Source organism: Lissotriton vulgaris, chromosome 7 (genome assembly GCF_964263255.1).
Source record: "Lissotriton vulgaris chromosome 7, aLisVul1.2, whole genome shotgun sequence".
Classification (NCBI taxonomy): domain Eukaryota; kingdom Metazoa; phylum Chordata; class Amphibia; order Caudata; family Salamandridae; genus Lissotriton; species Lissotriton vulgaris.
The window spans coordinates 674,275,894-674,299,902 of NC_141695.1; the positions used below are offsets into that span (position 1 = coordinate 674,275,894).

Consider the following 24,009-nt stretch of genomic DNA (forward strand, 5'->3'; position numbering starts at 1 on the left):
GAGTAACTCCATGGATGAGTGACAGTCTGTGAGTGTCTGTTTTCACTGAGTGTATCTAAGGATATATCAGAGTCTGTAGAGGTTCATCGTATTAACACATGAATGATGTCATCTGTGATGTTGTCAATGATGTCATTTGAGTTGTCATCAGTGATTTCATTTGAGATGTCATCAGTGATGTCATTTGAGTTGTCATCAGTGATGTCATCAGTGATGTCACTGACCATGTCATGAATGATGTAATATGTGACATCATCAGCAGTGGATTGCGGGTGCGCGATATATAGTTAGCGCATCTAACTATATATGGAATTTCAATGGTTTTATGCGAGTAAAATAAGGTTTTGTAAATGCAAATCCCTAACTATATATGGCCTAAAACCAATGGTTTTTTCATTGAATTTTCAAGGTTTTGTAAATGCAAATTCCTAACTATATATCGACTATAACCTATGGTTTTTTCAGTGAATTTCAATGGTTTTTTAATAGCAAATATGAAAAGCTTTAAAATGTCAAGTACGTGATAGATAAAAACATTTTCGTATTTATGCACGCTGATGTGCTTTGAACGCTGCACCCCCCCCTCCCCTCTTTTCTCTTAGTAGTACTCTCTCTTTGCAGATAGTGAACGGTAGTTAACGCAGACCTTTACCCCTGTTGTAATCCGTCATACCTGCTTGTCTCTCCATTTGATTGATTGTTATCCAAGCATTTACTGTTTTACAATTGATTCTCTTTGGTTCATTCTCTATTTACAAACAAGCACAAAGTCGCAATACTCTGTTTAGTCTTTGCAGATAGTGAAAAATCGTGTAAAAAAATAAAAGTAATCGAGCAAAATCAGTAGGCCACTAATTGGATCTCTTTTTGACCTCGCTAAAATAGAAATATTAGGAACAACCCTTCATGAGAAATACGAAAATAGTGAGATGAACTGAGCTCCACACCATGAGGGCTGCAAGACAGCTCGACTCCGTCACCCACCCCGCCCAAAATAACGACAAACCCTATGCAAATATTAAAAATATAGACAACACACCAGCAAAGAAACAGGGTAAAACATTTTATTAAATAACTATTTACATAACTATTTTATACTTTTTATTGCCCGATCCGGCTAGCTCAATCGATCGAGCATGAAACTCATGCACTCTGATAGCAAGCGTTGCTACTGATGCTATGCAGACCAAAACGGGTTTTCAGTTTGTACATTTTTCTAGATTTTTCAATCCAAGGTTGGTTGACTTTGTAGAACGATGGCTTCAGATTTTCAACATACGGTGTTGTGGCGCGGACTGGGAGGGGGCGCTTCGCTCCTGCCCCCTCCCCAAGTAAGATTTTCATACGTGAAAGTACGTTAATGGTTTTGGTCCCTGAGTTGCTTCAATGTCACTGCCATTCTCAAATGGCATAAGTTCTGGATGTTGGGTGCCATAGTTCAGAGTTCTGAGCAGCGCTTGTAACACTGTCTGAAGCTTATTTCCACCTACTGCAGCTTCACTATTCTCAAAGTAAGTGAGTGTTGTTTGTGGACCTGACTGCATTTGAAAACAATGTGATATGAAACCTTCCTAAACAGCTTGACGGAGGCCCCCGAGGGGCGGTGTGATGGCCATGGACAAGAAGAAGACACTTGGCTCCGACCCCCTCCCCAAGTCTTATAGCACCGGTGTAGCCTGAGATCGCCCCCGACATAGGCGGCCGGCTCTCGGGGTCCGGCGGAACTTTTTGCCTTTTGATGACTCTTCTATTCTGGACCTTGTCCCACAATCCGTTTGACCTGAAGACACGCTGTAGTGGGGCGCCCCTTTACCGTTTCAGTTGCCATTCCGCCCGCTTTTGCTACACTGTGCCTCTTCCGCCATTCAGCTGTTTACCGCCCGCTCTTGCGACTACAGCGTCTCGCTCACCATGTAGTTGAGTTGCTCCCGCTCTTGCGGTGCAGCGATAGGCGGCTGCCACAGGACTCTCAAAATGGCGGCCGGCTCTTCGGTTTTGGGCCTGGTCCACTAAAATGGCCCTGGGAAACCTTTGAACTCGGACGCTTCCCTGATAGGGCTTGGGTCCCATTCTCGAAAGCGTCCCCTCAGCCCTGAAGATTCTACAAAAGTCTTGGGGGCCCCCGACTCCCGCAAGCTTCTGGTGGGGAGCGGCTGCCATGTCTGCTCGTGGAATGGCCACGACGGAGCTACGAGATGGTAGTGCTCTCATGCTGACGCCAGCTTTAGTCTGGAACATCCAGAAACACTGTAGACTACCAATTCGATCAGTTCCGGTAGCGCCCCAACATGACCCGGAAGAGAAGAACTTGCCCTCCCCTCTTTGACTGATGGTTCTTGTTGCCTGTCCCCTCTGTTGTCATTTAACAGAACTTTTTGGACTGCTGAAAGGGGTTGTGTTCCGAACGCTGGTTGGTGGAGACATTTTGACTATATTCTTGACCTACGTTGTCGCGTAATGCGTTATATGACACGCCGCGTTAGCGCACCCGGAAGTGATCCGAGGCGCGGCGCGCAGCGCGTAACGTAAGCATAACAGGTCATGTGACTTGTTAATAAAACTTTTCATTGGTTCATTTTACTTTTGTTATTTTAATGATGAAAAGCTTGGTCATATGACCTAAAAATTACGCTTTTTATTGTTTTCGAACATTATTTTTTTTTAAACATATGTTATAATATTCCAGGCTAATGTACTTTCCCGGAAAATTTACAACTGTCCTGCAAGTAAAATATATTCCTTTTTCGAGAAAAAGGGCGTTTCTTCGTTCCATGACGGAGCCGTTGAGTAAAAGAGACTCGGCCTGCTGTTTTAGTCGCCGATACGCCTGATTATCAGATTCTTATCGATCACTTTATGTTGCAGAAATGAAAAACACAACTGCCCTTGACCATTTATCTTTACTGCGTTCCTACATATTATACCTTTTATCCGTCATGTAATTGGACTACTTTATTTCACTTGCCTTTTACTGATTCGAAAACAGGGACTAAAAGTAAAAACTTTACCAATGTAAATACTACTACCATGTTTTGTTTTAAAAACCTTTATTGTGAAAATGTCAGTATACAAATACGGGCCTATAACCACGTGGGCCGGCCACGGAGCAAACTGGAATCGTATATGATGAGGAGACATTTACATTATGGAGGAACGTAACGAACGAGCCATCAGGTTGCAAGAACTAAGGTGTCTAACAGTTGCGGAATCGGTGGACGTACATTTTGTAATTAAAATACGACAGGGCCACTTATATACATTTGCGTGCAAGTACCATGGGTGACGTTAATTCGAACTTTCAATAGTACAGTAATCAATAACACATCAGAACTTAATATCAATAGGGATGTCGAAATATTCAATCAATTCTCGTCCCCGCCCGCCATGAGCATCAAAACTGCATTCATATCTCGTGATATCAAGGTTGTTCAACCAGTACACAACAAGGAGTTACGAGTCCCATTTATACCGGCGCCATTTTGGGCGAGGCCGGGCAGGTCCAAGATATAGTCAAAATGTCTCCACCAACCATCGGCCAGACCAGAACCCCTTTCGGCCCTTTATGCTACAAGATGGTGTCTTCCATTCAGAAAATATTATTGGCAGCATTTTGAAAGGAAACATAAACAGCCGTTCTCCTAGTGAGTTTCACATTGTTACATTTAGGAAGAATGTTGAAGAGTAGTATGTGGAAAATCTGAAGCCATTTTTCTACAAACTCTCAATCAGCCTTGGATGGAAAAAAAATCCTGAAGAATGTACAAACTGAAAACCAATTTTTGTCTGTATAGCATCAACAGCAACGCGTGAGTCAGCTTTGTGTCAAGCCGCCATTTTCATTCACTCAATAGCGTCCCCCTGCACACATTCAGGGACCTGGTCGTGTTTTCAGATGAAACGGATTGTAGGACAAGAAGCAGAAAAGAAAAGGAAAAAAGTTCAGCCGGACCTCGGGAGCCGGCCGCCTATGTCATGTGCGACCTTTGGCCACACCAGGGCAATAGTGAAGCTGCAGCAGGTGCAAATAAGCTTCAGACAGTCTTACAAGCACTGCTCAGAACTCTCAACTATGGCACTCAACATCCAGGACTTGCCATTCGGATCTTGGCGCCTTGTGCTGGTTCCGACCTATTCACACATCGGTCCACTACTGACATCACCTCATAAGCCAACGGGGCACCCCACGCCGACTTTCGGCGCAGCATTGTAGGATGGCCACACCAGTGCGGCAACTTGCTGGACACCACCTCGGTGCCATCCGGATCTCGGCGCGTTCGAGTCACTGTACCGCAAGAGTGACCGCAACTCAGCTGGACACGCCGTCTTTCGGCGCAGCATTGTAGGATGGCCACACCAGTGCGGCAATCTGCTGGACACCACCTCGGTGCCATCCGGATCTCGGTGCGTTGTGCTGCCTTCGGCCTACTGTAGCCGCAAGTGCGGACGCAACTCAGTTGGACGGCGAGTGAAACGCTAAGGGGCGCCGCACTGCAGCCGAGGAGCCTCCATCTTGGGGGAGACGCACAGCCCCCACTGATTGACGCGACCTCACAGGCCAACGGGGCGCCCCACGCCGACTTTCGGCGCAGCATTGTAGGATGGCCACACCAGTGCGGCAATTTGCTGGACACCACCTCGTTGCCATCCGGATCTCAGCGCGTTGTGCTGCCTTCGGCCTATTCGCACATCGGTCCGCTACTGACGCCGCCTCACGTGCCAACGGATTTTCTACGCTTTTTGTAGCCATATGCCGCATAACAGGTCATGTGACTTGTTTATAAAACTTTTCATTGGTTCATTTTACTTTTGGTTTCCTAAAGATGGAAGGCTTGGTCATATGACCTAAAAATAACACTTTTCATTGGTTTAGAACATTTTTTTTTCCCAAACGATGAAAGCCCCACCTTGTTTCTGGATGTTTCAGACTGAAGCTGGCGTGAGCATGAGAGCACCACCATCTTGTGGCTCCGTCGTGGTCATTCCGCGAGCAATCATGGCAGCCGCTCCCCACCGGAAGCCTGCGGGAGTCGAGGGCCCCCAAGACTTTTGTAGAATCTTCACGGCTGAGTGGACGCTTTTCGAGAATGGAGCCCAAGCCCTAGCAGGCAAGCGTCCGAGTTCCAAGGTGTCCCAGGGCCATTTTAGTGGACCAGGCCCAAAACCGAAGAGCCGTCCGCCTTTTTAAGAGTCATGTGGCAGCCGCCTATCGCTGCACTGCAAGAGTGGGAGCAACTCAACAACATGGTGAGCGAGACGCTGTAGCCGCAAGAGCGGGCGCAACTCAGCTGGATGGCCGCCACCTGGGGAGGCCCGTTCACGCCGCCTCCCCCACGCCCCCCCCCCCCCGGGCCGCCCCACGCCAATTTTCGGAGCAGCATTGTAGGATACCAAAACCAGTGCAGCAGTTTACTGGACATCACCTGGGTGCCATCAACATCTCAGCGCGTTCTGCTGCCTTGGGACTATTCGCACAACAGACCGCTACTGACGAGGCCACCACCCGGGACGCCCCACGCCAATTTTCGGAGCAGCATTGTAGGATACCAAAACCAGTGCGGCACCCAGGCGACATCACCTGGGTGCCGTCCAGAACTCAGCACGTTGTGCTGCCTTGGGACTATTCGCACAAAAGACAGCTTCTGACAATTGTTGCTTTTTTTGGTGAAAAATGTTTAAATGTTTTTACAGTTTTTGTTCCGTTCATTATATTTAAAAGTTAATAAAGTTTTATAATGTTACTTTGTTGGAGTGTTATAATTTTTTTAAAAACGGGTGAATGGGGCCTTGAATCGGGTTATTGTCATGTGTGGGCTTTGCAAGTGTACTGCGACAGGATCGGACATTTCAAACTCAAATGCACGTTCTTTTTCTTACCTTTCCGAAGCATGGAGCGCAATAGCAGGCAGAGAAAGGGTGATGCAAGTGTTGAACACTGCCTAGCCTGGAAGTTGCTGGCAGTGCCCCCCCCCCCCGCCCGCTCCTGAAAGAGGACACACACACACCGCCGCCCCGAGTACTTCACAGATCTTTAAAAGACCATGCGCTTGTTCATGAGGCTTAAATGGTTTATCACCCCTTCTAGAGCCCCTGCATCGACCCTCTGACGTTTCCTGGAAGAATTACCACGTAACACAATACCAAGCCCTGTCAGCTGAAACCCCCGAGGAATCATGGGGCATATTATCAAGGGGGTTTATCTCTGCTTTTTTGGCTTTAAAAGCCAAGAAAGCGGAGATAAAATTATCTCCCTATTACCAAGCTGTCGCTAACACCAGTTAGTGACAGCTTAAAGGAGATAGCGACCATCTTGGGCCCCGCTTTGCATGTCAGTGATAGTGCCCTGAGCAGTTCTTAGCCATGTTATCCAATGGGAGGTGGATAACATGGCTAAGAGCATTTGCTCGATAATACATGAATATCGCTGACTTTTCAGCGATATTCATGCATTGCGGCCGTTTTTTATCGCATTTGCGATAAACCTTGCTAATAGCAAGGTTTATCTGCGATAAAAATCGCCGATGTGCGGCGATAATTTTTGTCTCTAAACAAGTTAGAGACAAAAATTATCGCTAGTTGTTGGTAATATGCCCCCGGGTTTTTGCTTGCAGAAATCGGGAGGCGGGACACTAGCACTGAAATCAGTAGTCTCACGCCTGAATCCGGAGGGTTGGCATGTCTGGATTCTCTACAGCTGGGGACATAAACTACATCCGCAGGGGTAGGTGATAGCCTGGGACCAGCCTGGCATCTAAAATGGCTGCCGTGCACGACAAAATTGTGGCATTGGAAAAAAGGCAAGATGGCGCAGACAATGTTTATCAATAAGGATTCATTTATAACAAAATATTTTATCGCAGTGACAAATTGGCGGTCAACACTTCCTGATTTCCATCGAATCGAACGTTAACAGACGTCACGCAGCAAAAAAAATAAAAAGCTCACGCACAGCCGCTGGAAGAGATGTATCAACATATATGAGCCTCCTCAGCCACCCTCATGAAACATAGGGGATTAGGACACGTCTCCCGCACCCCCTTATACCTAGTAATTTAATTAAAACGAAGCACAAAATGGCGAATTCCCGTTTCGCTACCTGTTTGCGGCCCAGTTCGCGGCCCGTGAAGCGCTTCTACCGTGAAAAATCTTTTTTTTTATTTTCCCCACGGGACCCTTTAATAACCCCAACAACATTCCTAGGGGGTCAAGAGGGGTATACCTTGCCCCCTTTCATTAAATTCCCCCTTCGTTTTTCACCTCTTCTTCTCTCTCGATCCTACCGAGAGATAAGATGGCGGCCGCTCCGGACTGTTTAGAATGTTGACAGACACCGGGGAGCCAATCAGCTTTCTGCGCTCAAAGTTCCGTTTCGCGAAAAGTAAGCGAACCGGAGCGCAGCCCGGAGCGCTGTTACAGATATATATCTTGTTTTGAACGTTAATTTCTCAAAAACTACTGGAGCACATATATTGAGACCTAGCAAAGGCACATCGGGCTAACAGTCCCTACAATTTTGCCAAGTTTCGTGCAAATCCATTCAGCCGTTCGAGCTAAAAGTGAGTCCAACCGCCCTATGGAAATTAACATGGGAAAAACGCGTTTTGGGACCCCCCTTTTTTCTCGGCCCCCCCTTGACAAAACCCCCCCAAATTTTCAAGGGCTGCTCAGAAACAAAATGTGCCATTTTCCTGAAAATTTCAGCCAATTCCGTCCACAAACGCCAAAGTTATTAGACATAGAATTTTCAAAAATCCCATAGGGAATAAATCCTAACTATATATACCTACTGGCGATAGCCAGTAGGTAATATATATATATATATATATATATATATATATATATATATATATATATATATATATATATATATATATATATATATATATATATATCCATTGGAGGACTAACTGAAAAAATTTCGAAATTTATTGACTCATTTTTGGCCCCATGGGTATCGCAGTTGAGCTCCTATACGAAGGACTCTAAAGACTTTCTCAGGCAAATACAAGACGTGGAGTGTGAAGACGATCTAGTGATGATAACTATGGACATCTCGAGTCTCTATACGAGCATTAGACACCATGATGGAATTGCAGCAGTTAAGACTTTCTTGAATCTACGACCCGCCCGATACCTGGAACATAGCAGAATGATTTTGGACTTCATATCCTTCTGTTTAAATAATAACATCTTTATTTTCCAGAATCAGCGATACAGACAAGTGAGGGGGACTGCGATGGGCACCTGCTTCACCCCCAGCTATGCGAACCTTTTCGTAGGCTGGTGGGAGAAGCAGGTGGCCTGGGCAGACGACAAAACCCCATGGGTGGACAGGGTTATATGCTGGAGAAGGTATATCGACGACCTCTTCCTTATCTGGAGAGGGTCGAACTCTCAGCACAGGAGTACATCGAGATTCTAAATCAGAACGATCTTAACCTGCAATTCACATACAATATGAGCAAGAAAGAAGTCAGCTTTTTAGATCTAAGGGTATTCGTTGACTCAGGCACGATTCAGACCGCCCTCTTTAGAAAGGAGATGGCAGGTAACTCTGTTCTACACGGAGGCAGCAGCCATCCGACTTCCCTAGTTAAGAGCATCCCCTACGGGGAACTGTTGAGGATAAAGCGCAACAGCTCCCTGGAAAGAGACTTCACAGAGGCCGCACAAAAAAGCGTGAAACGCTTTAGATTCCGCGGCTATTCTAGAACCGTCCTCCAACAAGCTGAAGAGAAAGCTAAAAAACTTGAGAGACATACCCTACTGCAGGATAAAAAGCCTGACACTTCTAAAGGAGGGAATGGCATTATTAGACTCATTACAAACTATTCGGTGGCAGCGAATAAAGTCAGAGCCATCATGTCAAAAAATTGGGGGATCCTTCAATCCGATACCATAATTGGGAAGGACCTGCAAAAACACCCAATGATAACATTCAGGAGAATAAGATCATTGAAAGACAGATTGATCACAAGCCACCTACCAAAGGAGAAGTCTAAAGGAGAACTGCACGCCATGCATGGCTCATATCCATGCGGGAAATACAAGGCCTGCAGTAATAGTCAGAGGGTATTAACCTATCAGGTGCCACATAAGGATTCCAAGATCAAAATCAACAAGTTTATCACTTGTTCTACCACATTTGTGGTGTATTGCCTGAAGTGCCCCTGTGGACTTATGTACGTAGGGAGCACAACGAAGGCAGTTAAGCTTAGAATCCTAGAACACCAACGGGCCATCGCCAACAAGGATGAAAGCTATCCGATGGCCCGACACTTTGCTAGTCACCACAACAGTGATAGGACTCTACTTACCTTCTTCAGCTTAGACTGCATCCCTCAAGACATCAGGGGTGGAGATCTGAAACGTAGACTTAGAAAATTGGAGTCACGATATATTATCGATCTCCAAACGAAGTCACCAGGAGGACTTAACGCAGGGGAAGAGCTACTATCACATTTATAACACGATTACCGTACGAATTGAACTGTGTCACTATCTGAGAGATTTACACCTACGTAAAATGCTTTAAGAAATTAATTGGTTTACAGCCTGATCCCTTTTGATGAATTGATATTGGAATTTGATTTATTAGTGTTATGTAAGGTTCTGGTCAATTTGATTTGCAGTCTCACTAATATGGCCATTCAGGCCCTAATCACTGAATTAATTCATCGCAGGTTTATGGGGTATAGAAACTTTTTCAAACTGTTTACCAGTGAACTATATTGATTAGTCTTGCAATGCAACTGATGCTGATTTATAAATACTAGGTTTTGACCTTAAACCAATGAATTTGCCCATCCAGGGCTAAATGTCAATATTAGATTATCTAATTTAATTTGTAATGAAAAGAGTTGAATGATTTGTGCCGCACTACAGGCATTGCTAGAAATGAGTTTTGTTTTGTTTGTAACGAGCGTTATTTCACCATTCAAAGATGGCGCTTTAATTATGGTAATTTTCCGTTTTTACTTTCAATGATTAATGCTTTAATTTACTTCCGCCTTGCCGTCGCCAGCTGACACTGACGAAGGCAAGTGCTGAAACGCGTCTGTTTTTTGGATTTGTGCGCAAATAAACCGTATTTGGTTTAGACTGCTGTGAGTGCTGATTTATTGCTGGTTTTCAGCCTGCTGAGCTTGAATATATATATATATATATATATATATATATATATATATATATATATATATATATATATATATCACACCGAACCTCCTCCTTAGCGAAGAAGCAGAGGCCACACAGGGGAGACAGTGGAAGCTTTTTTAATTAATCTGCGGCATTATGCATTTCGGCCTGGCGGCCTTCCTCAGATGCCTAGCAATGTTCAGGCGGCTGCACCACTCGCTATTTGAATGTCCTGCTGGCCCTTATTGGTCAGAATCCGCCCTGCCCCCTTCCATGAGTTGTGTGCTCACCACTCGCCGCCGATGCTGACCACGAGTCCCAGAATCCCCTTCTCTGGTAAGTGTTGCACGGGGACGTTTCCAAGTGGTTGGGCAAAGTTCAGGAAATTTTGCGTTGTGCTGACAGTCTATTTCCTGTAACTGTGGATCAAAAAAATGCTTCCTCTGGTCCCCAATCGTTCCTGCCACCCAGCATACAGTGTCCACAGGGTCGGGGAAGATATGAAAGTTCAATTCCCCCCTCCATGAAGTCACGGACTGCGCTGCAGCTGCCCTTGTGTTGTCTGTGCTGTGTGGCGTGATCCGGGTCTCCCAATAACTTGGATGAAGAAGAAATCATGCTGGAGCATGCACCAGTATGACCCGGGCCAGCCTTGAAGAACAGGACCCCTGTAGCGCGTTTCTGGCATCCGCGCGTAACATCACACCGAACCTCCTCCTTAGCGAAGAAGCAGAGGCCACACAGAGGAGACAGTGGAAGCTTTTTTAATTAATCTGCGGCATTATGCATTTTGGCCTGGCGGCCTTCCTCAGATGCCTAGCAATGTTCAGGCGGCTGCACCACTCGCTATTTGAATGTCCTGCTGGCCCTTATTGGTCAGAATCCGCCCTGCCCCCTTCCATGAGTTGTGTGCTCACCACTCGCCGCCGATGCTGACCACGAGTCCCAGAATCCCCTTCTCTGGTAAGTGTTGCACGGGGACGTTTCCATGTGGTTGGGCAAAGTTCAGGCAATTTTGCGTTGTGCTGACAGTCTATTTCCTGTAACTGTGGATCAAAAAAATGCTTCCTCTGGTCCCCAATCGTTCCTGCCACCCAGCATACAGTGTCCACAGGGTCGGGGAAGATATGAAAGTTCAATTCCCCCCTCCATGAAGTCACGGACTGCGCTGCAGCTGCCCTTGTGTTGTCTGTGCTGTGTGGCGTGATCCGGGTCTCCCAATAACTTGGACGAAGAAGAAATCATGCTGGAGCATGCACCAGTATGACCCGGGCCAGCCTTGAAGAACGGGACCCCTGTAGCGCGTTTCTGGCATCCGCGCGTAACATCACACCGAACCTCCTCCTTAGCCAAGAAGCAGAGGCCACACAGGGGAGACAGTGGAAGCTTTTTTAATTAATCTGCGGCATTATGCATTTCGGCCTGGCGGCCTTCCTCAGATGCCTAGCAATGTTCAGGTGGCTGCACCACTCGCTATTTGAATGTCCTGCTGGCCCTTATTGGTCAGAATCCGCCCTGCCCCCTTCCATGAGTTGTGTGCTCACCACTCGCCGCCGATGCTGACCACGAGTCCCAGAATCCCCTTCTCTGGTAAGTGTTGCACTGGGATGTTTCCATGTGGTTGGGCAAAGTTCAGGCAATTTGCGTTGTGCTGACAGTCTATTTCCTGTAACTGTGGATCAAACAAATGCTTCCTCTGGTCCCCAATCGTTCCTGCCACCCAGCATACAGTGTCCACAGGGTCGGGGAAGATATGAAAGTTCAATTCCCCCCTCCATGAAGTCACGGACTGCGCTGCAGCTGCCCTTGTGTTGTCTGTGCTGTGTGGCGTGATCCGGGTCTCCCAATAACTTGGAAGAAGAAGAAATCATGCTGGAGCATGCACCAGTATGACCCGGGCCAGCCTTGAAGAACAGGACCCCTGTAGCGCGTTTCTGGCATCCGCGCGTAAAATCACACCGAACCTCCTCCTTAGCGAAGAAGCAGAGGCCACACAGGGGAGACAGTGGAAGCTTTTTTAATTAATCTGCGGCATTATGCATTTCGGCCTGGCGGCCTTCCTCAGATGCCTAGCAATGTTCAGGCGGCTGCACCACTCGCTATTTGAATGTCCTGCTGGCCCTTATTGGTCAGAATCCGCCCTGCCCCCTTCCATGAGTTGTGTGCTCACCACTCGCCGCCGATGCTGACCACGAGTCCCAGAATCCCCTTCTCTGGTAAATGTTGCACGGGGACGTTTCCATGTGGTTGGGCAAAGTTCAGGCAATTTTACGTTGTGCTGACAGTCTATTTCCTGTAACTGTGGATCAAAAAAATGCTTCCTCTGGTCCCCAATCGTTCCTGCCACCCAGCATACAGTGTCCACAGGGTCGGGGAAGATATGAAAGTTCAATTCCCCCCTCCATGAAGTCACGGACTGCGCTGCAGCTGCCCTTGTGTTGTCTGTGCTGTGTGGCGTGATCCGGGTCTCCCAATAACTTGGACGAAGAAGAAATCATGCTGGAGCATGCACCAGTATGACCCGGGCCAGCCTTGAAGAACGGGACCCATGTAGCGCGTTTCTGGCATCCGCGCGTAACATCACACCGAACCTCCTCCTTAGCGAAGAAGCAGAGGCCACACAGAGGAGACAGTGGAAGCTTTTTTAATTAATCTGCGGCATTATGCATTTCGGCCTGGCTGCCTTCCTCAGATGCCTAGCAATGTTCAGGCGGCTGCACCACTCGCTATTTGAATGTCCTGCTGGCCCTTATTGGTCAGAATCCGCCCTGCCCCCTTCCATGAGTTGTATGCTCACCACTCGCCGCTGATGCTGGCCACGAGTCCCAGAATCCCCTTCTCTGGTAAGTGTTGCACGGGGACGTTTCCATGTGGTTGGGCAAAGTTCAGGCAATTTTGCGTTGTGCTGACAGTCTATTTCCTGTAACTGTGGATCAAAAAAATGCTTCCTCTGGTTCCCAATCGTTCCTGCCACCCAGCATACAGTGTCCACAGGGTCGGGGAAGATATGAAAGTTCAATTCCCCCCTCCATGAAGTCACGGACTGCGCTGCAGCTGCCCTTGTGTTGTCTGTGCTGTGTGGCGTGATCCGGGTCTCCCAATAACTTGGACGAAGAAGAAATCATGCTGGAGCATGCACCAGTATGACCCGGGCCAGCCTTGAAGAACGGGACCCCTGTAGCGCGTTTCTGGCATCCGCGCGTAACATCACACCGAACCTCCTCCTTAGCCAAGAAGCAGAGGCCACACAGGGGAGACAGTGGAAGCTTTTTTAATTAATCTGCGGCATTATGCATTTCGGCCTGGCGGCCTTCCTCAGATGCCTAGCAATGTTCAGGCGGCTGCACCACTCGCTATTTGAATGTCCTGCTGGCCCTTATTGGTCAGAATCCGCCCTGCCCCCTTCCATGAGTTGTGTGCTCACCACTCGCCGCCGATGCTGACCACGAGTCCCAGAATCCCCTTCTCTGGTAAGTGTTGCACGGGGACGTTTCCATGTGGTTGGGCAAAGTTCAGGCAATTTATCTATATATATATATTGACTGAAAACAGCTAACGTTAAAGTGAAGTTAGGTGTTGAAATAATGCAAAAATTAACATAAAAAACAAAAGAAGACGCTGAAATTCACCACTTCTTTTTCACTGAGTGAACTATAACTTGCAACCACTCCATGCACTGTTTCAGACCTCACATACTACATCACTGATGACATCATAAATCCCATTTTGAAGACAACACTGATAACACCACAGTCATATACAGCTTGTAGTTACTGTGTAAAAAAGTGTGGGTGCATATCATGGAAATAGCGTACATCCTTGAGTTAAGTGTAGTTGCGTATGTTCAAAGCTGTACAGTGCAGTCTGCAAATCACAAAAATTTGTGTGCAATTTGTACTACATGTTAAACAAATGATCAATTTGATTCTGATTTATTTAAAAAACCCAACCTAAAGTTGTGAACATTTTTGCACTAAAATAAAAGCTCTACACTTTGCAAAATAGTATTTTCCAGTGGGTGACTAAACTAGGCCTGTAGTAGGTCTACCCGCCATCTTGAATCTTAACGCACCCATGATGTGTGTTTTCATTTCTTTGCTTATCGCGCATAGCAAAACGTGCAATTATGCAATGGATTAACATGCTGCTCTCGAAGAATGGAGTAGAAGTATTACTTTTTTATGTAACAGATTCAAGGCTTTTCTTCCCAGCCACTGTAAGCCTATTCATAATATTGGACTGTCGCTGTTTCAAGTGTTACTAGATTTTTACTGACAGATCGGATAACATTAGGTCAAAGGGTGCTGTATTAATATTCACCTAGGGAATGGTGTTAGATAATGCTGCATTACATTTTGTGTTCTGATTTGTCAATTTCTGCAACGATTTCGATCACCTTATGCCGACTATGATTTTCACTGTGATTTGGTAACATATGGGCTCCTTCCTGGAGGTGAGCAACGTCTGATTTTACCGGACTTTTGAATGAAAACTCACGTTATTCTGTCTCTTATTATGGGCTTAAAATATTTCATGTGAAACTCTATCCTGCTTCTTAGGCGCTGTCCCTTAGATTATTTGATGAGACAGTGTCAACGCAAGGTAAAGGCTAAGCTCATGTAAAGTGGGTTGAAGATTAGTGTCTCAAAGTAGAATATTCCTCAATGCCAAAGCCTAAAGCAAAAAATCTGCGAGTAAGCACAAAGCTTCTGTTGGCAACATATTATCGACCAGTGTTATCTCTGGGCATGTGTACTGTAAATATTCTAGGGCAACTTCAATTCAAAAAAATCAAAACAAGTCAAATAATAGTAGTGACACTACTAGTATTTTTTTTGCGTGCCTAAAAATGTTGAAATGCCGCAGGGAGGACTTGGGAGCAGCTACTTATCGGAATGGAAGGTGGGATTTCCAATATAGATGCAATGCTTAGTTTAGTGGTACACGGAAGTGGGGGGGAGCCGGGTGGAGGTAGAGTAGGTAGTAATGGCTACTCGGATGTGACGTGCTCGTTATGTTTTTGGTTTCCTTTTTGTTTAAAAATGCAAATAAAAATACATTTTTAGAAAAAAGAATGTTGAAATGCTATTATGTCCCAGAATCCTCTCAATGTGTTGCGACCAAATTCCCTACTTAACATCGCCATCCAATTCCCATTATACACAAGAGTGGCTAAATCTGTCCTACATAACATCACAATATATTGCCTTTCCCAAAAAACAAGTCATAACACTTGGAGATTATTATATTGCACATCTCCTCACCAACTTAAAACCTACCTAAAAAAATGTTTATCACATAGGCAAAACCTAATGCATTTTCTAATACAATACGTGTTTCCATTGCCAGCAAAGCACATTTCGATTCCAAGAGTGTTGCGTCCCCTATTTCTTACCTGTCCCTCAAGTCGACCTGCAACGTCACTTCTCGTTCGGTGCTAGTCTTGCTCTGGAAGCCTCTGGCCCGACTCATTGATAGAGAGACACGCTTCACTTCTCTGTATCGAGGGGCGAAGGTGCCAGCTCCTCTCTGCGAAAGCCACAGTAACACCCCAGCACAGCAGCAACATTGCCTGGGGCCGCCATGACAGTTAGCGAAGCCAGTGTCAACGCCATAAAAACTCAAAAGCCACAGTAACATCCCAGCACGGCAGCAACACTGCCTGGGGGCCACCATGACAGTTAGAGAGGCCAGTGTCAACGCCATGAAAACTGAAGAAAGACTAACTACTATCTTTGTAGCACGGTCTAGTTGTTTTGCCTTCTTTTTGTACCTTGTCTCTAATTGGCTGAGAGCACTTGGTTACTGGCAGAAAGTGAAAGTACAAGCAGCGTGAAAGCAGCGTTCAACTCCCCTTATTCACTGACTGACAGAGCATGCTTTGCTTCTGTAAATGAAAACCTGATGGCTTCTCTTTTGAAGAAAGCCAGAATCACAAACAATGAAGCATAAAACGAACGAGGAGACATATTAAAGTACAGGAAAGGAAAGGGGAAACCAACACAAGCGCACCCCTCGCGCAACAGCAGGGGGGGGAGGAAGAGGGGGCCTGCGCGATTCTCTTGCGGGAGGGTGCAGCTAGGCGCGATGATTGCAACCATATGGCGCCACCCGCAAGCGAATCACCAGATCTGCACGCATTGCCATTGCAAACAATGCAACGCATGCACGTCTTTGCAGGGAAACCTGTGCCCATGGCTAAAGGTCTCTCTCCTATGCAACACTTGCCCGCTGCGTAGGCGAAACCTAAAAATCGAAACATGTCAAATAGTAGTGACACTAAAAGTTAGAAAAATACAAAAGAGTTTTATTATTATATATGGGTGTGTTAAAAATTTAAGAACATGATAGATATGAATTCACAGACAATAAATATTGCAACAAACTCACTGCATACATCCATCACACATACGTACCATAATCTACTGTTGATTAAAATTGTTAATATACATGATAATGCAATTCATTACTTTATATGGTAATTAGTCAAAGACAATAACAGTGCGTATAGAGCATAACAGAGAATCCAATTAATCTTATAATTCTCGGGTCGTTTCCTTGCTAAACGGTGGCCTGCCATTGGAAATGAGCTGTTTGCGTTACTTCCCTTTCGCCTTTTGGTCGGCCCATCCGAACTAGATCGCCTGTTTCACGGCTGTCCTGAAGCAGTTTCTTATCTCAAGGAGGCGTGTTATATAGACAAGCCGTGAGATCCAGTCCGTATGGCCGTCCCAAAAGGAGACTGGGCACCGCATGTTTATTTTTGCATCGTGCTTTCACTTTAAGTGAAAGCGGGATGCAAAAATAAACAACGGCTGCCTTCCCGCAATGGCGAGCGCTTGTTCAATGTGCATCCAAGGTATTATGAGCAATATAATGTCCACCCGATGTGCATAAGTGAATGTTTCACTCACTAGGAAATATTGCTTTTCCCCTTGCTCGCCTGAGTGCTGGCACTTAGTTCCTCTTAGTCTTCTTAAGTAAGAGTCTACGTCACCAGAGCATGGTCAGCTGCTGGTTGGTTGTCAACATCTACCAGCCGTTATTTGTAAAATGTGGTCGCTTCAGCATAATGCTGAGGGGTTGGACATGTAATGAGCAAAGCAAAAGACTTGAACCCGCCAAAACACACAAGGGTGCGCCGGGCATTGGTCAAATGCCATGTGTACGCCAGCACTGTATTATGCTTGTTATCACCGGGCAAGCGCGTGCCACTTCGGAGATGTGATGCGACCGCTGAAGCTGTCAGCATTGTTTGCTTGTTCTATTATTCAATACGTTCTAGTTGTGAAAACTAAAATCTCGCGATCTATAAATAGGAGGGAGGTTTTGCGTCCAAATCACCAACAGAGATACACTAGCAGCCTGAGCCTTGGGACTGTACTACGTCACCACCCATCCCCCATGTGCCGGTGGCTATCGTTAGCGGTCCCACGGTCGCCTGCGAGGGTATTGATCTCTGGGGAAGGGTCAGTTATTTATGTCAGACTGCTTGTCGTCTTGGAGTCCCTTAATTTGTGGGGGCAGGAGGGGTGTTTATTTTCGCTCGTGCGCCGCTCCCCTGGCACAGAGGTATGCCTTGAAGGGGGACTTATTAGGACAAGGGTCGTGTTGAAGTCTGTGTGGTGTGAGCCTCTCTCCCAGGTGTGGGGGTTGCGGCCCTGGCTCTGTGACAAAGGAGGCAGTGTCTGTCCCTGCGGCGGTGCATGAACCGGGCCCAGCCAAAGCACACCGCGTGCTATCAGCTGTGATCTGTAGCATACGGGCAGGGAGGGAAATGCAGCAGGGCAGGTTTTAGGGAATGTGAACAGAGACCACTTACCACTGGCTTTCGTGGGCCCAGAACCACAAGAGAGCACTCGGTCTCTCACCACAACACCCTTTCTCTCCTTTGGCCTCTCTCCCTCCAGTACTTGTCTGCCTGCCTGTGTTATTCTCTCTGTAACCTGTATCTCGCCTGTCCTCCTTACCTTTCTGTCTCTGCGTTTATTGTTTTCTCTCTACGATCATGCATGGTCTGTAAGGTGTCTTGACTCTTCCTGAAACACAAGAGTTGTATGAGGTCTGTCCATGAAAGCCTTGTTCCAGCCTATACTGCTCCTTCTTGTCGAAGTCCTGTGCAAAGCCTGGATGACCCATGCCTACTGGAGCCACATGCGAGGCTAGCCTGCCCAAGGCACGCTAAGCCTGTCCCATGCCTGTCTTTCAGAGTTCTAAGGTCTGTACAAGTTATGTTTCTCACAAAGTAGGAGGAGTGGCCTATTTGATGCCTAGTAGAAGGCCTTGCATGGCCTATATGGCGACTGCCTACTGCCCGCACTCCCTTCCTCGTTAGTTGACTTTCCCCCCACCAAACCTCCCTGTTGTCGCTCACAGAGGCAGAGGCAGATTGCTAGTTGGAACGGCCACAAATACTGTGCCAAGGGCCCTGCATAAACAACAATTCGAAAGCACATAAATACCCAGCAGTATAAGGACCCATGCTGTACAACCTGCTAACTATGACCATCTACACCACGAACTCCCACCTCGCACCCAGAAATAAGCTAATTCTAGAAACCTGTACATATGGGCAGAGCTGTCCTTCGTGTTAAGAGTAAATGGTATCTGGGTAGATTGGTTGGTTTTGGTAGCGCTTTCTCTCAGGCAACGTTTTATGTTTTGTGTTTTTGCTGTATTAAGTATCCTGCAATTGGTGCTTGACTTCAGCGTTACAGATCTGTTTTGTGGTACACACAGGTGCAGTATTTTTAGCTCTGACAGTGGTCCATGTTAGGGTAGATTGTAGCTAGTGCTTCTTAATGAGGGGCTTGTGTACAAAGGAAGAAAGGGTGGATGTGGACATAAGGGAGAGTGCCCTGTTCTTTGTCCTTGCATGTTTCTTTTTCTAGGACCTAAGACCCCGCCCAACCCCCACAGTAACAGAAATGCTGATTTGTTCCACAGTTTCTCAGATTTGGATGACATTGCAAAACAAGCATTAAAATGCAATAGGTTTCGCTTTTCACTAAGTTAAAGCCATTTGCCTTGCTATACAATACCATTAGCAAAGCAAATGGCTTTAACTTAATAAAAGGCAAGAACTATTGCATTTTCAATGCTTGTTTTAGATTGCAATACTTGTTAACTTGCAATCTATGTGACATGCCATTGCATCGAGTTACAATGAAACCAGTTGTAGGATTATCTTCTGTTAATAGGGACGGACTGTCCACGCTTGATTGTGCTCTACTTGAAAATCATGGCATCAAACAAATTTATTTTTAAAATGATCTGCATATATCTTGTAGCAGTAACAACAAATTACATTCACTGCAGCAATTCAGGTTTTTTCCAAACTGGTTTCCTATCACTGGATATTGTGATCCCATCCAATAACCTAAATACGGAATACATGGGTCATCACAGTGGAAACATCTTGTCCAGTATGTCTTACACATATGGACAAATCCAATTAACTCATTTAAATAACAAACTAACCCAAGGAGAGTGAACACCCTGCAATACAAAAAACTGAGATTCAGAGACCAGGGTTTGTTCTCTATCTCCCTCCCTTTTGGTCCATCAGTCCAGTGTTCTTGTGAGGCACTAAAGCAGAGCACCCCATTAAGTACAGAAACTCTTATTGTTAGTTCGATGCTCTGGAAACACCATCTCTGAGTAGGACATCTGCCTACGCTTTCTATAATTAGGCCATAAACCAGTGTAATGCCTCGCCGAACGGGAACTGCAAGTTTTAGAAATGGGGATCTCTAGTTGGCAATGGTTTGCACCTTTGTCCAAGTAGGGACCCATGCTTCTAGTCAAGGTAAGGGAGCTACGCCCTTAACCAACCCCTGCTCACCCCCTTGGTAGCTTGGCATGAGCAGACAGGCTTATCTCAGAGGCTGTAAAGCATGTGTGCACACATAGAGTAATACAATGAAAACACTCAAAATGGGCAGCACACCAGTTTAGAACAAGCATTTGCAATGCAATAGGTCTTGCATTTGCGAGAATTTGAGCTGTTGGCATTGTAAATGACAGAGCCTTTTATTTAGGTTTTGAAAACCTGCGAGCGGTGCCTGAGCACGCACTCTGTACTTCTAATCATTGTTTACGAGAAGCAAGGCGAGCAGTAAAAGAGGTACAGTTACTGCCAGACTTCTCGTAAGCAACAATTCTAAGTGCAAAGTGCGTGTTTAGGCACCGCTTGCGGGTTTTCAAAACATAAATAAAAGGCAATGTCATTCACAATGCCAATAACTCAAACCTTTGCAAATGAGAGACCTATTGCACTGAAAATTTTGTGTTTCTTAGTCCCAGAGTCTAACATGAAGGGATCTGTGAGCATTGAAGTCTCCTTAATACCAAAGCGGCAGTCCTTGCTGACGTGTATGGTGCTCGTTGTGGGTGTAATGTAGTAACATTTGCAGGTTTGGCTTCTGGTAATGTGATTTAAATAAACAAACAGAGGGGAAAGATAAAGGGTGGTAATTGGGAGCCGAGAGAGAGCCCACAACATGTAAAGGAGTATTGGGAGGGGGATGCGAGGGGGGGGAGGAGGGGAGAGGCTGGAAATCAACCTTGGGACCAGCTTAAGACCTGGGGTTTAGTATTTCAGCCACTGATCCTATGATTCTGATCCATTCACTACAACTCCCTAACTTTCAATGCGCAGAGTAGTCGTCGCTCTGGCACTTTAAGAGGGTAGGTAGAAGCCAGCAGACTACCTTCGGCTAAACGAACACAAAACCACGTGGCAAAAAACACTTCACTTGGCATGTAGACACAGCTGTCGCTTTTCGTGGTTTTCTTTGCTCTGACTCAAGCCGCTGCGCTATTTGTTATAAGTTACTCCAAATACGTAGGTACAATTACACAAGGTATCAGAGCGCTTCACATGAACTCTAGTTGCATTACACAGACACATTCGCCTTTTTTAGACACAGGAAGATGAGGTGATTAGCCCAGAATCACAGGATGTGTGTGCCCCCAGGGGACTCGAGCCTGGCTCCCCAGCTTCCCCCCAGGTTCTGAGCCTTGGGCTCAGTAGAAGAATGTTGCTGTTGAGCAACACGCAGACAACTCAAAAGGCGATACTACACAGCATGCTTCCACACTCGAAAACACAGGAGAGTTGATGGTGGTGTATGAAAGTACCCATCAATCATTCATTCACTCATTCTCAGACTCACAATTAGCTTCTAGAAACAAAACTGGGTTGTATTATGTATAGATGGTCAAATAGTGGGGCTACTCACCCTCAGGAATCAGGTGTGACCCTCGTGGGAAGCTGCCAAATTGCAAGTTACGTCTCCGAGAAAAAAAGCTGTCTCAGTGGAGCCGACGGGGGGAGGGGAAAGTGAAAGCGCACGATGCACGCGCTGTGTAACACAAGCCCCACACGGGGACATGAGATGGGCACCCGTACGGAGTGCACATCTCCTGTCACCGTGCGTGTGCACATCGCCTGTCCGGGCGCGCATATGTTTTGTCCCCTTCGCACACCAAACCACAACAATAGTCTCGCCAAGGCGAAGCACTGCATGCGCTGCGTTTGCTAGATGAGACCAAAAAATAAGTAATATTTATCTCAACCAAACAAGACTAAAACAACAAAAATCCACCATGCATTTACCAAGATATACTCCAAAATAAGTCATTCACCTAACTAAAACTTGTATCAACAAATAACTCCACCTGTAGCTATTACGACAATGTGACAGATTAAAATCCAAAGTATGGCGCCGACCACAAGGTGTGCGGCATCGGGCGCGGAGTCACACAGACCCCCGAAGAACAGTACCTTGGCAAACAATGGGAGCAAAGACGGTGCATGACATTGGGGACGTGGTGCTTTGTTGGTGCCGGGCAGCGTCGGTTCCTTACGACCACAGGGGAGGTGATGCGTCGGTTCCTTACGACCCCAGGAAAGGTGAGGCTTCGGTTCCCTACTGGGATGCAGGGGAAGGGAGGCGTCAGTTTTCTACTGTTGTCGCGGAGGTGAGGCGTTGGTACCCTACTGTTGCCAAGGAGGTGATGGGAAGTTATACTTATAAGATTTTATCAATAAAATCCCAGTCTATCCTGTGGGACAGATAGCCTTTCCGTAGTGAAAAACGAATTACACTGTAGTTCACTAGCAGAAAATGGGTGCACTTGCCAGGTCGACGTGGCAGTAGTGCACCCACTTGCCAGGCCCTAAACTTCCCTTTTATTACATGTGAGTAACCCCTAAGGACCACTGTGGGCAGGATGCAGTGTATGTGATAGGTAGGACATGTACTGATGGGTATGACATGTTCTGCTAGTGATCTACAGAGTAATACGTTTTTCACTATGAAAGGCTGTCTGTCTCACAGTATAACTTCCAATTGGGAAAAAGATGGAGTTTAGTATGCCTGAACTCAGAATATCTTAGTAAAGATGATTTTTATATTGTGCGTTTGAAAACACCACTTTTAGAAAGTGGGTATTTTCTTGCTTTGCCACCGTGTGTGCCTCTGTCAATGCCAGCACATGTTTCATCTGGGGAAGTACCACACGACTTACTCAGGGGTCCTGGCAAACTTGCTAGACTGAATGTCTCTCTGCTGGGTGTACTTTCGTCCCGGCTGATGAGGTAGAAGTAGATCCTCCTGATCTATAGTCCTTGTGACAGACGTCAAATGGAAAATATAGCCGTAGCTTCAAGTGGTACGTTAAGTCTTGACTGATTAGGTTAATAAACTTGAGAGAAAAGTTAAATCCATATACAAAAAAATCCAGCTACCCAGTGCCGATATCTGTTTAGGTAAAGCACTATTGTAAATCTAGCTAGCGATGATTGAGGAGTAGATCAGATGCCGAGTACGGATATCGGAGACAGAGTACGCTGAACACACCATTTGGTGGTACCTGGATAACCCGTATCATGGGGTACTTCCCCAGACGAAACACGTGTTGGCTGGGCAACCGTTCAGTAATAAAGAAGATATTACAATCAGTCTGCTCTGATGTTACTCAATTGATAGTTTTTTCTAAAGTCTATATACAACTGTACACTATATTGAAAGAAGTATTTGGTATTTTATAACATGTGCAGAGGTTTGCTGTAACAAAAATCTTCTACAGGGGTTTTGACATTTAAAAGCAAAGCTGGAAATTGGTCAAGGAAAACAAATCAGCAGCCTTTGTTTAATGATGATGCACGATCCTTTGTTTTGTGAATTTTGGCATAAGAAATTGAGGTTTGCTGTTTTAGATTTGTCCCTAAAGCCACAGTAAGATGCAGCGTAAAAAGATAAATATTTGAGTGCAATAAGTGAAATTGGCTTGAAACATCTGATAATCCACATGCATCAGAAACTCGGCAAATCGATTAGGCTAGAGTCTGTTTAACCTTTGTGTGAGATTTTGGCGAACACCTGATCTTTTCTGCTGTACCAGAGATCTCAAAACAAAGTCTTATAAAAACCAGTCTTAAATAACCCCTTCGATGCTGATCATCAGCCACAGGGGGCGTGTGCGGATGACGAGCTGAGCTCGTCATCTAATGCGGCTTTTAGAAAAAAGCTGCGTAGCGCAAAAATAACCGCCGCAGCGATGCGGTTAACAGGCGAATAGCCGCTGAAATCTATAATTCACTTGTTCTAGTTCCTAATCCTGCAGACGCATGCTAGGAATGTTCCTTTAATGACGAGAACTGGTGTATGAAACAGAGATGCCAGTCTCCCCGGTACTAGCCTCCAGTATTCCGAGTTCTGTGTTCGGTAGATAACCCCATATCAACCCCATACCCACTGAACTACACAGCAGCCCATGCACAACCTCTGACGAAGCATCTACAGTTAAGACACTGGTTTCTGGGGGAAGCAGAATGTAGCAATCGAATATTTGGATCTAGCAGGCTAC

The 24,009-nt window shown here is 46.0% G+C and overlaps 1 protein-coding gene across 3 annotated transcripts in view; it reads right to left on the bottom strand.

Moving 5' to 3' along the window:
- The window catches only part of TRIM25 (tripartite motif containing 25), a 461,778-nt gene that overhangs the window by 13,973 nt on the left and 423,796 nt on the right, over nucleotides 1–24,009 (bottom strand). The window lies entirely within an intron of this gene.